The sequence below is a fragment of the Oryx dammah genome, unplaced genomic scaffold (genome assembly GCF_014754425.2).
Source record: "Oryx dammah isolate SB20612 unplaced genomic scaffold, SCBI_Odam_1.1 HiC_scaffold_20, whole genome shotgun sequence".
Taxonomy (NCBI): Eukaryota; Metazoa; Chordata; class Mammalia; order Artiodactyla; family Bovidae; genus Oryx; species Oryx dammah.
This window is the reverse complement of record NW_024070204.1, coordinates 19,771,671-19,787,063: the sequence shown is the minus strand read 5'-3', so window position 1 is coordinate 19,787,063 and position 15,393 is coordinate 19,771,671.

The window sequence follows — 15,393 nt, the reverse complement described above, 5'->3', positions numbered from 1 at the left end:
AAGAAAGACATCCAGATGGTTTTTTTTCACTTGAAAAAGAATGAAATAAAACGAGGCTCAGCATCACTATTTATCAAAAAAATGCAAGTCACTATGGAAAGCAATAGGCAGATGCCTTAAAAAGTTAAAAATAGAACTACAAATATGAACCAGCAATTCGTATTCCACTTTTTTTATATATCCAAAAGAAATAAAAATAGGTTATCCAAGAGGTATATGCACTCATATGCTTATTGTAGCATCATTCACAAATAGCCTAGATACAGAAACAACCGAAGTGTTTGTCAATAAGTGAATGGATAAAGAAAACTACTATTCAGTTATGAGGATGGAGGAAATCTTGCTATTTGTGACAACATGGGTGAAACTTGAGTACATTATGATAAATGAGATAGGTCAGAAGAGGAAAGGCAAATGTTGTATGATGTCATTTATACATGGAATCTAAAAACAGTGAGGCTCCTAAAACCAGAGAGTAAGATGGAGGTTATAAGTGGCTAATTGGTGGTGGTTACAAGAGATATTTTAACAGCACAAACTTTCAACTAGCAGATAAATCAGTCCAGAGACTGCTTTACACACACAACAGTGATTAGAAATGCACAGTACAGTGATTAGAAACAACCATATTCCCTTATAATATCAACTTTGCTAAGAAACTAGATCTTGATTATTCTAACCACAAAAAAGAAACAGTAGTTATGTGACATGAGAGAGGTGATAGCTAATGCTTCCATGGCAATCATGTGGCAAAGTATGAAAGCAACATAGGAAGCTTACACTTTCACAATATTAAATATAAACTATAAATAAAAAATACTATATAAATTGAACCATAGTTAAAATGTTGATTTTATTTGTGGTAATAAATAATTCCTTATAAGTTACAGATATACATAAGAAAAATCAAGCCTTATTAAAAAAATAGAATGTTATATGAATTCAGGGTAGAGAATATTTTAGAACACTCAAGAAAAAACTAACAAGGAAGTTTAATAAATTATACAAGTTTATTATTAAAATCTTTTGTCCACAAATTACCAAAAAAATGATAAAAGTAGACTGGGAGAAAATATTTATCCAGTTAACTATGGTTATATATTCCTAAGGTTTCGTTTAGCAGCTGTTCTATTTTTCCTGCCAGTCACGAGGCAGGAGTGACTTTCCTTGCCCACTTAGAATTTGTGTGGCCATTAACTTGCTTTGATCAATGACCTCTGCAAAGTGACATGTGCAGAGTGTCATTTCTGGGTCAGAGCTTTGACAGCCATTTCTCAGTTTACTTCCTCTCTTTCTTGTCTCTGGGGACAAGAAATATCCTAGACCACATGGAAGTTGCTCAGCAGTGGACCCCATGGGGACGATGATGGAAAGCAAAGACCTGGCTGACTCACAATGATTTGTATCATGAGTGACATCTACATCTATTTGTTTATTTCTGGTTTAATTTTTTTTCACCATAACAAAATTTAGTTACATGCTAGATCACAATTTAACATAATTTAACTAATTATAATTAGAATCAAAGCTATGTAATAACACATGAAACATTTTTTAAAGCCCAGCAAATTAAAAGAAAAATTAAAACCTGTCTGAATAAGTTATTAACAGAACAGAAATCTCAAGTGGTTTAAAACTATATATGAAACTACATGAAACTGCTAATGCTTTCTAGTAGACATCACTTGATTTTAATGTTCAAAGTTGTAAAACTCATGAAACTCAACATTGAAAAGCCAAACAACCTGATTAATAAATGAGCATAGGACCTGAATAGAATTTTTAAAAATAGATATACAGATGGCCAACAGGCATATGAAAAAATGCTCAACATTACTAATCATCAAATAAATGCAAATCAAAACCACAATAAGATATAGTCTTACATCTGTCAGATTGGCTATTCTCTAAAAGGAAACAAATAATAAATATTGGCAAGGATGTGGAGAAAAGGGAACTCTGTTCACTGTTGGTGGCAATGAATATTGATTCAACCACTTGCAAATAGTCTGAAGTTTCCTCAAAAAATTAAAACAAAACAAAACAAAACATACAACCCAGCAACTGCACTCTTAGCTATTTATACAAAAAAAAAATGAGAACACTAATTAGGAAATATATTAGGCACCCCAACGATCATAGAAGCATTATTTACAATGACCAAAATGTGTAAGCAAGCTAAGAGCCCACTGATAGATGAATGGATAAAGAAGATCTACTATATAAACAAAATGGAATATTACTCAACCATTTAAGAAAGACATCTTGCCATTTGCAACAACATGGTGGATCTAGAGAGTATTATGTTAAGTGAACAAATATTCAATGATTTCATCTTTATGTGGAATCTAAAAAACAAATGAACAAACATAACTGAAACAGAACTATAGATACAGAAAGCAAAGTGATTTCCAGAGGAAGAGAGTTGGGCTCACGGGATAAGAGAAGTAGGTGAGGGAGATTAGAGGTACAAACTTCCAGTTACAAAATACATGATTCACAGCTATGTACAATGTGGAGAATATAGTCAATAATAATATAATATCTTGGTATAAAAGTGAAAGTTTTAGTTGCTTAGTCATGTCCGACTCTTTGCGACCCCATGGACTGTAGCCCGCCAAGCTACTCCATCCATGGAATTCTCCAGGCAAGAATACTGGAGAGGGTAGCCATTTCCTTCTCCAGGGGTTCTTCCCAATCAAGGGACTGAATCTAGGTCTCCTGCATTGAAAGCAAATTCTTTACCATCTGAGCCACCAAATAGTAATTCGAATTAGCATGATGATCATTATCAAATATAGAGAAAATCACTATGTTGTACACCAGGAATTAACATAGTGTTGTAGGTCAATTATACTTAAGAAGCAACAAACTTATATAAAAGGAGATCAGATTTGTGGTTAACAGAGATTGGATTTGTGGTTAACAGAGGGGGAGGGGAAATGGATGAATGTAGTCAAAAGGTAAAAACTTTCAGTTATAAGATATAAAAGTACTACAAATGGAAAATACAACAGGATAAATATAATTAGCACCACAAAAATCTGTTAAGATAGTAAACCCCAAGAGTTCTCATCACAAGGAGAATTCTTTTTATTTTATTTTGCATCTATATGAGATGATGGATGTTCACCAAACATTTTAATAATAATTTCATGATGTATGTAAGTCAAATCATTGTATTCCCTAACTTAAGTGTATACAGTGCTGCATGTCACTTCAGTTCAGTTCAGTTCAATTGCTCAGTCATGTCTGGCTCTTTGTGACCCCATGCCCATCCCTGTAGCATGGCAGGCCTCCTTGTCCTTCACCATCTCCCCAAGCTTGCTCAAACTCATGTCCATTGAGTTGGTGATACCATTCAACCATCTCATCTAACCATCTCAAACTTCTCATGCAGCCTTCAATCTTTCCCAGCATCAAGGCCTTTTCTAATGAGTCATTTCTTTGCATTCAGTTCAGTTCAGTTCAGTCGGTCAGTCGTGTCCTACTCTTTGTGACCCCATGAATCGCAGCAGGCCAGGCCTCCCTGTCCATCACCAAATCCCGGAGTTCACTCAGATTCATGTCCATCGAGTCAGTTATGCCACCCAGCCATCTCATCCTCTGTCGTCCCCTTCTCCTCCTGCCCCCAATCCCTTCCAGCATCAGAGTCTTTTCCAATGAGTCAACTCTTCGCATGAGGTGGCCAAAGTATTGAAGTTTCAGCTTTAGCATCATTCCTTCCAAAGAAATCACAGGGCGGATCTCCTTCAGTATGGACTGATTGGATCTCCTTGCAGTCCAAGGGACTCTCAAGAGTCTTCTCCAACACCACAGTTCAAAAGCATCAATTCTTCGGTGCTCAGCCCTCTTCACAGTCCAACTCTCACATTCATACATGACCACCTGAAAACCATAGCCTTGACTAGACGGACCTTAGTCAGCAAAGTAATATCTCTGCCTTTGAATATGCTATCTAGGTTGGTCATAACTTTTCTTCCAAGGAGTAAGCGTCTTTTAATTTCATGGCTGCAGTCACCATCTGCAGTGATTTTGGAGCCCCCCAAAATAAAGTCTGACACTGTTTCCACTGTTTCCCCATCTATTTCCCATGAAGTGATGGGACCGGATAGGTGGCCAAAATATTCCATAACTACTTGATTGAATTTTTTAATCTCAAATTTACCTTATCATATTAAGATATATTAAGATGCCTCATTATCTTTTATAGGTCAGTGGCTCTAGAATTTCTGCTAATGCTCTTCTCACTCCTCATCTTTACTTGAAATGTTCTTTCTTCATTTTCCAGGGTCTTTTCCTGGACAGGAGCTTAAGTTTGTTCCTTTTGATTGATTTATGGTAATCAAGCAATCCTGAAGCCATTACTTTTTTACCAGAGTCTCCTTGAAATTACATGGGATTTGAAGCTTGGAGAATATTTTTTTTTCTAATTTTAGTTATTCTTATATTTTTCTGCCAAGATTCCCAGTAAGTTCATATGACAATATTGGGGTATTCTGATTCTCATTATAGAATGTCTAGATCACATACAATTGTTAACCAAGCATATCATGAACCGATAAAAGACAACACTGTCTCAGATGTTAACACTCAACTGCTGATCAGTAAGCAATGTTTCTAATATTTTGCAACTCACTAATATTTTGCTACATTACACAGCATGTTATATGTGTAGATGCATTAGGGATGTTATTAATGTTTTTGAAGTGGTAAGCATGGCTTTACATTTTTTCCTTTTTGAAATAATGGTAAGTAAGATTTTGGCTTGCATTTTTACACAGAATGTCTGATGTTTAGCAATGTTTTACTATTATAATGCAGAGAATTTAAACCCAGTAGTGGTCAATTAAATATACATTTAAAAATAGTAAAAAAATAAAAATAAAAAAGTAGATTAGCCAAGACTAAAGTCTAGTATCACCAGTTGTTGATGAGAATGTGCTTTGTGGCAACACTCTTACAGTGTTTGAGGGATATAGGTTCATACAAATATTTTGGAGAATAACTTGATGGTATCTCTCAATTTAAAGACCCAGGTAACTAGTCATTCATCATGAATCAGTTCAGTTCAGTTCAGTTGCTCAGTCGTGTCCAACTCTTTGTGACCCCATGAATCGCAGCACTCCAGGCCTCCCTGTCCATCACCATCTCCCGGAGTTCACTCAGACTCACATCCATCGAGTCCGTGATGACATCCAGCAATCTCATCCTCTGTCGTCCCCTTCTCCTCCTGGCCCCAATCCCTCCCAGCATCAGAATCTTTAACCATGAGTCAACTCTTCGCATGAGGTGGCCAAAGTACTGGAGCTTCAGCTTTAGCATCATTCCTTCCAAAGAAATCCCAGGGCTGATCTTCAGAATGGACTGGTTGGATCTCCTTGCAGTCCAAGGGACTCCCAAGAATCTTCTCCAACACCACAGTTCAAAAGCATCAATTCTTCAGTGCTCAGCCTTCTTCACAGTCCAACTCTCACATCCATACATGACTACTGGAAAAACCATAGCCTTGACTAGACAGACCTTAGTCGGCAAAGTAATATCTCTGCTTTTGAATATGCTATCTAGGTTGGTCATAACTTTTCTTCCAGGGAGTAAGCGTCTTTTAATTTCATGGCTGCAGTCACCATCTGCAGTGATTTTGGAGCCCAAAAAAAGAAAGTTGGACACTGTTTCCATTGTTTCCCCATCTATTTCCCATGAAGTGATGGGACCGGATGCCATGATCTTCATTTCCTGAATGTTGAGCTTTAAGCCAACTTTTTCACTCTCCTTTCATTTTCATCAAGAGGCTTTTTAGCTCCTCTTCTCTTTCTGCCATAAGGATGGTGTCATCTGCATATCTGAGGTTATTGATATTTCTCCCGGCAATCTTGATTCCAGCTTGTGCTTCTTCCAGTCCAGCTTTTTTCATGATGTACTCTACATAGAAGTTAAATAAGCAGGGTGACAATATACAGCCTTGACATACTCCTTTTCCTATTTGGAACCAGTCTGTTGTTCCATGTCCAGTTCTAACTGTTGCTTCCTGGCCTGCATACAGATTTCTCAAGAGGCAGCTTAGGTGGTCTGGTATTCCCATCTCTTTCAGAATTTTCCACAGTTTATTGTGATCCACACAGTCAAAGGCTTTGGCATAGTCAATAAAGCAGAAATAGATGTTTTTCTGGAACTCTCTTGCTTTTTCCATGATCCAGTGGATGTTGGCAATTTGATGTCTGGTTCCTCTGCCTTTTCTAAAACCAGCTTAAACATCAGGGAGTTCACGGTTCACGTATTGCTGAAGCCTGGCTTGGAGAATTTTCAGCATTACTTTACTAGCCTGTGAAATGAGTACATTTGTGCAGTAGTTTGAGCATCCTTTTGCATTGCCTTTCCTTGAAATTGGAATGAAAACTGACCTTTTCATTAAGTTAATAATATATAAAATTTTGAATATATACTAAAAAATGATGTTTCAAGAGTTTTACTAAAAAATTATTCTACAGTGTATAATTCTAAGCAACTTATGCTTCTCTAAATATTATTTTTTAAAATTTTTTATTAAAAAAATTTTTTTATGGACCTCCACATGGCTTGCAGTATTTCAGTTTTCTGCCCAAAAACTGAACTCAAGCCAGGGCAGTGAAAACCTGGAATCCTAACCACTTTGCCACCAGGGAACTCCCCCTCTACACTTTAACACAAAAATAGATTATATCATGCTCTAATACAATGAAACAGTTGAAATGAATGATACAGAGATATCAATAAAAGCAACAACCAAAATAAATCTAAAACAGGGAAAATGTTAAGTGAAAAAAAATCAATGGGTATATATATATATATGTATACCTAAACATGATTCCATATAGTATCACCCCACTCCAGTACTCTTGCCTGGAAAATCCCATGGACGGAGGAGCCTGGTGGGCTGCAGTCCATGGGGTCGCAAAGAGTCAGACATGACTGAGCGACTTCACTTTCTCTTTTCCCTTTCATGCATTGGAGAAGGAAATGGCAACCCACTCCGGTGTTCTTGCCTGGAGAATCACAGGGACTGGGAGCCTGGTGGGCTGCCGTCTATGGGGTCGCACAGGGTCAGACACGACTGAAGAGAATTAGCAGCAGCAGCAGCAGCAGTAACAATATCAACCGTTTTCTGTACAGCTTATTACACCAGAATTTAATGGCTTGAAAAAGCAAAATGCTTTTATTATTTCTCATAATTTCTGTGGTCGGATGTACAGGAGTGGCATTTCTGTACTGTTCTGGCTCAGAGTCTGAATGAGATCATACATATTATCACATGCTACCATCACCTACAGGCTCTTAGTCATAGATCACCCTCTTCCAAGGTGGCTTGCTCAAACAGCTGGCAAGGTGACAGTGTTTGTTGGTGTGCTTAGTCACTCAATTATGTTCAACTCTTTGCGATCCCATAGACTGTAGCCCACCAGGCTCTTCTGTCCACAGAATTTTCCAAGTAAGAACATTGGAGTGGGTTGTCATTTCCTTCTCAAAGGGATCTTTCTGACCCAGGGATCGAACCCAGGTCTCCTGCTTTGCAGGCAGAGTTTACTAGGAGACAAAGAAAACTACATCAAAGGAAATAAAACCAACAAATCCTAAAGGAAACCAACCCTGAATATTCATCAGTAAGACTGATATTGAAGATCCAGTACTTTGGTCATCTGATGCGAAGAGCCAACTCATTGGAAAAGAGTCTGATTCTGGGAAATATTGAAGAAAAAAGAGGGTGGTAGAGGATGAGATGGTTGAATAATGTTATCAACATAAAATACATGAATTTGAGCAAACTCTGGAAGATAGTGAAGAACAGGGGAGCCTGGTGTGCAACAGTCCATAAGGCAGCAAAGAGTCAGACACAACTTAGAAACCGAACAACTACAAAGAAAACTATAATCCATCTTTGAGGCTGAGTATCAAATACTGTTATACACTGAGTTGGCCAAAAAGTTCGTTTGGGTTTTTCCATACTGTGTTACAGAAAAGCCTGAATGAACTTTTTGGCCAACTCAATAAAATGCCATGAACATTAAAAACAATACCACTTATTTGTTATTTGAACACATGTATAGTCAAGTGAAATATAAAATTCTGCATATGATGAACAACTTATTTGGATAGTGGCTACCTCTGATGAGAAGAGATGAAAGTGGGATTAGAATTTGGTCTCTAGTGTGTTTGGCAGGGTTCATTTAATTAGGAAGGGGCATGATGTTTTGATAGATCTGGATGCTAAATATATCAGTGCTTATCATCCTTTCTCCTGCAAGTTTCCATAGAGGGAAAGTATTCCATAATTAATAAATAAATACAGAGAAGCAGCCTTCATAATTCATGAGTGATAATCAACTCTCAGCTGCTGTCTCCTTGACAGATGTCATTACACCAGCAAACACTGACTCTTCAGCAAGAGGATGCAGAAGCTTATGCTCTAATTCTTTGGCCACCTAATGAGAAGAGCCAACTCCTAGGAAAAGTCCCTGATGCTGGAAAAGACTTAAGGAGACAGCGGATGAGATGGTTGGATGGCATCATTGACTCAATGGACATGAGTGAGTAAACTTTGAGAGATGGTGAAGGACAGGGAAGCCTGGAGTGCTGCAGTCCATGGGGTTGCAGAGAGTGTGACATGGCTGAGTGACTGAACAACAACCTAAGACATCACCTTGTCCTCATCCCGTTTACTTTATTAAGACATCCCCTTTGGAAAAAAAAAAAAAAAAAGGCCTCCATTGACTCAAATAACCGCTAAAATGGAAAGTGTGGTCCTGGATATCCAGAAAAATCTTGAGAATGTGAAAGGGAATATTCCACCCACAGTGTCTACATCTGGCAGGGGAGCCTTTTCAATGAGCCTGACAGCATGTAGCCTTCTCTACCTTTGGATCTATATTGAAATCTTGAGTCAATAGTATCAAGAGCCAACATTTCTTTAGTAATACACTGGGCATTAGGCTAAATTTGTTTCATCCTAAAGACAACCTTATGGTATGTCCTGCATATTTTGAAAGGTGTATCTAGGGGACATCAAGCAGATAAGTAACTTGCTATGCAAATTAGTAGCAGAGCAAAACATTAATCAGGAAATCTGGCTTCTCTACTGTGCCATCACTTCTCTAGTGATTCTCATTACTCTGGTTCTCTGTTTACCACCTTAGAATCATCTTTAAAAATCTCTTCATACATCTGTGTACCTGGATCTCAGCTTTAAATTTGGCAGTAGTGAAGTCGTAATCTCTCTAACAAGAGTGTGAATAGTTGCGGCTTTCTCCCTCATGTCTAATACTGGGGAGATGGTAGACCTGGAACACCTAAAAATTCTTGGAGCTCTAAGTTTGTCAGAGAGCTCCAGCCTTTGTTAGGATCCAGGTTAAATGTCAAGGGGCATAGCAGGTATGCCTCATATTGTAGTGCCCTCAACTTAGAAATCCACTGTGATTCTGGAGTTGTCTATTTCCTGCCATTGCACATAGAATCATTTGGTCACTCTCTAGCCCAGCCTAGATTGTCATATGAACACCACAGACTGAGTATCCTAAACAACAGAAATTTATTTCTCACAGTTCAGGAAGCTATGGGGTCGAAGGTCAGAGTACCAGTATGGTGGGATTCTAGTGAGAATCCTCTTTCTGGCTTACAAATTGCTGCCTCCTTCTGATGTCTTCACATGGTAAGAAAAGATAGAGAACAAGATATCATGTCTCTTCTGATAAGGACATTTATTTCATTAAGAGGGTCCCACCCTCATGAAAGGGTCCCACCCTTTCATTTTCTTTCACTTTCATCCTCATGAGCTCATCTAAAATGACTTAACTCCCAAAGGTCCCATCTCCAAAATCTATCATATTGAGGACTGGTGGTGATTTAGTTGCTAAATTGTCTGACTCTTGGGACCTCATGGTCTGTAGCCTGCCAGGCTCCTCTGTCCATGGGATTCTCCAGGCAAGAATACTGTAGTGGGTTGCCATTTGCTTCCTCAAAGGATCTTCCTGACCCAGAGATTGAACCCAGACTGGGGCTTCAATAAATGAGTTTGGGGAGTCATAACTCAGTTAAAAGCGCTCACTAAGCCTCATGCATTGTTTTGTGCTCACCCATCAGGTCACAGTTAGCCCCTCAAGGTCAGCCAGGGAAGGCTGTTTATCATCAGTGATTTTTTAACCAAGAAGGTCTGATCATTGTCCTACAGTTGCTCACACAGGGCTCTCAGAAGACACCTTTCAGGGATTGCCACCACAAATTCAAGGTGACGACATAGATCAGTTTCTAACACAGTAGAAGACACATTGTTTTCTTGTCTGTTGTTTAGTTGTTAAGTCATGTCTGATTCTTTTGTAACACCATTTGATCCCTGGGTTTGAAGATCCCCTGAAGGAGGAAATGGCAACCCACTTCAGTATTCTTGCCTGGGAAATCCCACAGATAGAGGAGCCTGGAGAGCTACAGTCCATGGAGTCACAAAGAGTCAGATATGACTGAGTGACTAAGCACACACACATAGACTATAGCCCTCCAGGCTCCTCCATCTTTGGGATTTCCCAGGCAAGAATACTGGATTGGGTAGCCATTTCCTTCTCCAGCAGATCTTCCTGACTCAGGGATCAAACCTAGTTTCCTGCATTGTAGGCAGATTCTTTACTGCTGAGCCACTGGGGAATCCCAGAAGACACATAAAAGGCCTTAAGTTATTCATCTGCTACCACTCTCCTAGTCCACACTCAGAAGTCAGTTTTCTTTTTGGTGACTTAGTAGCTGAAACTCAGGTATTTGCTCCAACTTGCATTCTTTTGAGGGTTAGATGTGTGGCTTCATGGGCCAAATTTTCCTTTTGAGATTATCAGATATTGTGGTACCTCAGTCATTCACTTTTTCTTTTAAAAAAATCTTAATAGCTTGTGAAATATCCTTCTGATCTGAGAGAAAGCAATAGAAATTCATTTGTGATCGGTACTAAATAAGAAGATAACACTACTTTTTATTGTAATTCTGTTCATAAGGGTTGACTTTATTACTGATTTTGAAGTCCCTGGGCTTTTTCCTATTGCTGGATCTTGGCTTGTGCTCTACAAATTTGCATATAATTTGATATTAGAAAACCTCTGGCTATATTGCTTTGTCTTTTAGTAGTTTAGGAGATTCACAGTACCCAGGACGAAGACTGTGTAGCTGCTGACTTCCTGCTTTGTTACACCAAGTCATGCAGATGTTCTTACTACACAGGCTTCTCATCTTATTTGACCTACCTTTTCAGTCTGTCCAAATAATAAGAGTCTCAGATCCAGAGTGCCAGTAGTTTAATATGGATTTTATCTCCAGTATGTCCTTCTAACATTGATTTATCATATATTTTATAGAATGTAAAAACTTTCCTCTTGAGTTTCCAGGCTTCATGGAAATAGTTGTTACAATTAACAACTTGGTTGAGGAAGCCAAACTCGTAATCATTATCCTCTATTATTTATTAGATCCCTGTGGGGTAAAATGTTAAACATACACACTCTTGATCTTGCTCCTTGACTATTTCAGAATTTGATAACCTATAGTTTTAAAAGTTTGTCCTGTAATTCTGATAACTACAAGGAATTAAACCTCTGGTGGATGAGATTTACGTGTTTCTGTTGCAGTTCACCAACGGTAATGAGTTTTCAAGTTATTGAAAGCTCAGTTTCATTAAATCTTACCATTTTTCACCATTCTCATTCATCATATTTTAGTATTATAAATCTATTTCAGATATTGCATGAAAACAAGCCTTGTTCCCAAGTGATGACAAAGACTCTGCTTCTCTTAGAAGCTGGTAAATATTTTTGTCAGTGACACATTCATCATCAAAAGATCACAGATCCACAGCATGAGAAGGGAGAGTTAATCAGGAAGCTTTAGTGGAAATACTGCTCTCTAGCTAATGGATGCCAGGCTGTCACTGTGAACAGTGAAAGTGCTGTTACTCTGTAATTCCTGTGGTGACTGCAAATGCTGAAATGGGCATTCGTTCACACATAGACGCACTTTCTCAAAAAAAAAAAAAAAAAAAAAAAAGAAAGAAAGAAAAGAAAAATCAAGTTTGGCCTTGAGAATCTAGTTGAAATATACAAGCTAAAGAGATTTAAAATGGAAACTTTAAAATGGAGCCTTCTCAAAAGGTTAGTGCATTTATCAGAAAATATAAAATGCATTGATGGCTTAGCCATCATTAGGGGTAAGATAACTCCTTACTTATTTCATTTATTCCTTTATTTTGAACATATCCACTTACATAAAACTTTTATGGATATGAGGGACTTCAGATTGTATATTGTGATATTTTCATCAGAAGTCCTAGGTAATATTTTAGCTGCTGTGACTGTTATGACGAATTATCCTGAGCAGCCTGCAAGCCATTAATCTATTGTTAATATCAAGGTGATAAGAAAAGTCTTTTAATAGATAACTTATTGAGAGCTGGTCTTCCCTGGTGGCTCAGATGGTAAAGAATCTGCCTGTGATGCGGGAGACCTGAGTTCAATCCCTGGGTCAGGAAGATCCTCTGGAGGAGGGCATGACAATCCACTGCAGTATTTTTGCCTAGAGAATCCCATGAGCTGTATAATCCATGGGGTTGCAAGGAGTAGGACACAACTGAGCTACTTTCACTACTGAGACCTAGTACCTGTCTTCTTTTCTACCTTCTCTCTCTCTCTCTTTTTTTTTAAATTGTTGGAGTATAATTGCTTTACAATGTTGTGTTTGTTTCTGTTGTACAACAAAGTGAATGAGCTATATGTATATGTATATCCCCTCCCACTTAAGTCTCACTCCCACTCCTCTATGTCATCACAGATCACTGAGATGAATTCCCTGTATTGTACAGCAACTTCCCACTAGCTACCTATTAATATTTTACACATAGTAGTGTATATATGTCTTCCCTGGTGACTCAACAGTGAAGAATTCACCTGCAATTCAGAAGATACAGATTAGATCCTGGGTCAGGAAGATCCTTTGGAGGAGGAAATGGCAACCCACTCTAGCATTCTTGCCTAGAAAATCCCATGGACAGAGGAGCCTGCAGGGCTACATTTCATGGAGTCTCAAAGAGTCAGATGCGACTGAGTATGCACACTTAATGTTTATATGTCTTTACTACTCTCTCTATTTGTCTCACCCTCCCCTTCCACCCCTAAAACCATATGTTCATTTTCTACATCTACAGCTGTACTCATGCCCTGAAAATATCCCTGCCCTTTAAATATTACTCTCATATAAGTTTGATATACTCATTATCCTTTCTTGACTAATAAGGGAATTATTTCTAATCCCTGCAAAACCTGAAGCTTTCAGAGTATCTTTTTATTGCTTTTAGGTTTTATGAAAATTAAATATTATATTCCCTTATCTATCTCTAACTCAACAAATATCTCTAGACTCTACTATATGCATCACTTTCTTTTCCTCAGAGGAAACATACAGATAAATAGACAGATCTTGACTGGGTGTATTATGGTTGGTGAAATAATCGTCTCTCAAAGATTGCATACTAATCTCCAAAACCTGAGAATAGGTTACCTCCTGATAGATGAGGCCTTGCAGATGTTATTAATGTTATGGACCTTGAGATGGGAAGATTATCATGGATTATCCGGGTGGTCCCAATTTAGACACCCAAGTCTTCAAATCCAGAGGATCTTTTATAGTTGAGGCTAGTGAGAGCCAGAGTCATACAACAGGGGGAGAGAATGAGATAATAAGAAAGAAACAAGAAGGAGAAATATGCGAAGCCAATATAAGGTGCATGATTTTGAGTGATACTGAGGGTGATAAGCTCTCAGTTATGCTAATGACTCCAGATAGAGGCTTACCTAAAGCCACTGTAAGTTGTCCATTTGAAAGATGAAGGTTGACAAATTTATCCTTCAGTCCTTGCACTTCACTGAAGGATTTTTTCCAGGGTTGATAACAACTCCCTTGCTTTTATGCTCTGCTTGAATGAGACTGAGTGGGCTCCAGCTGTGAGATGGAGCAGAAAGCAAAATGAGATGAGAGGTATCCCTATGAAGTGAGTCTCCAGCTACACAGATCTGTCTGTTGCAGGGTGAGTGTAATCACAGCAAAGGAGAGAAAGTGGCAGGGCACCATGGTGTCTGCTACATGAAGGCCAAGGCCTAATGGGCACAGGATATTTATATCTGCCTGAGAGGACAGACTTGGTAAAGAAGTCAAAATGTAATTTGAGGAAGTTTGATTTTTTGGGTGGGTAAAATATATATGTCATGTAGGCAAATGCATTATAAAATTAATATAATTAATTATTCCTGTTAAAAATAAGGGAGGAGATAGTGCTCACTTTTCTTAGAGCATGTACTTTAGAAATTGTGTAATTAAAAATTATCCCTCTCTTTGAAATGTAAGTCAGTTTTTTAAAGGCTAAATCAGTGTCTTGCCAGCTTAAAAACCCTGAAATATGTTTCTCAAATACTTGAAAGCCATTCCCCTGAAATGTAAAGATGAAAAGTTATATTGCCCCCCCACACACACACACACACTCTCAGCATCCCTGGGAGGGGAGGAGCCTAACTTCTGGAGTGCTTAGTTCATAGTTGTAAAACTATAAGAAGCTTGTTTTTTGTTTTTTTTTTCTTTTAGAGAAAGCCATTAGCTAACATAAATGGTCCCTCCAATTAACAAATGAATGTAAGGTGAGTTATATGTGACAGAGTGTTAAGTCCTCTACTTGAGGATCAGCTGTGGTTTGTATCTTGAGAACACAAACTTGATACACTTTATTGGCTTGGCCAAGAAACTCGGAGATACTAAGGAAATATTCCATGCAAAGATGAGCACAATAAAGGACAGAACTGGTAAGGACCTAATAGAAGCAGAAGATATTAAGAAAAGGTGGCAAGAGTACACAGAAAAACTATAAAAAAAAGATCTTCGTGACCCAGATAACCACAATGGAATGATCACTCACGTAGAGCCAGACATCCTGGAATGTGGAATCAAGTGGGCCTTAGGAAGAATCACTAGGAACAAAGCTAGTGGAGGTGATGGAATTCCAGTGGAGCTACTTCAAATCCTAAAAGATGATGCTGTGAAAATGATGCACTCAATATGCCAGCAAATATGGAAAACTCAGCAGTGGCCACAGGACTGGAAAAGGTTCGTTTTCATTCCAATCCCAAAGAAAGGCAATGCCAAGAATGTCCAAACTACTGTACAATTGCACTCATCCTACACTCTAGCAAAGTAATGCTCAAAATTCTGCAAGCCAGACTTCAACAGTATGTGAACTGTGAACTTCCAGATGTTTAAGCTGGATTTAGAAAAGGCAGAGGAACCAGAGATCAAATTGCCAACATCCACTGATCATGGAAAAATCAAGAGTTCCATCAAAACATCTACTTT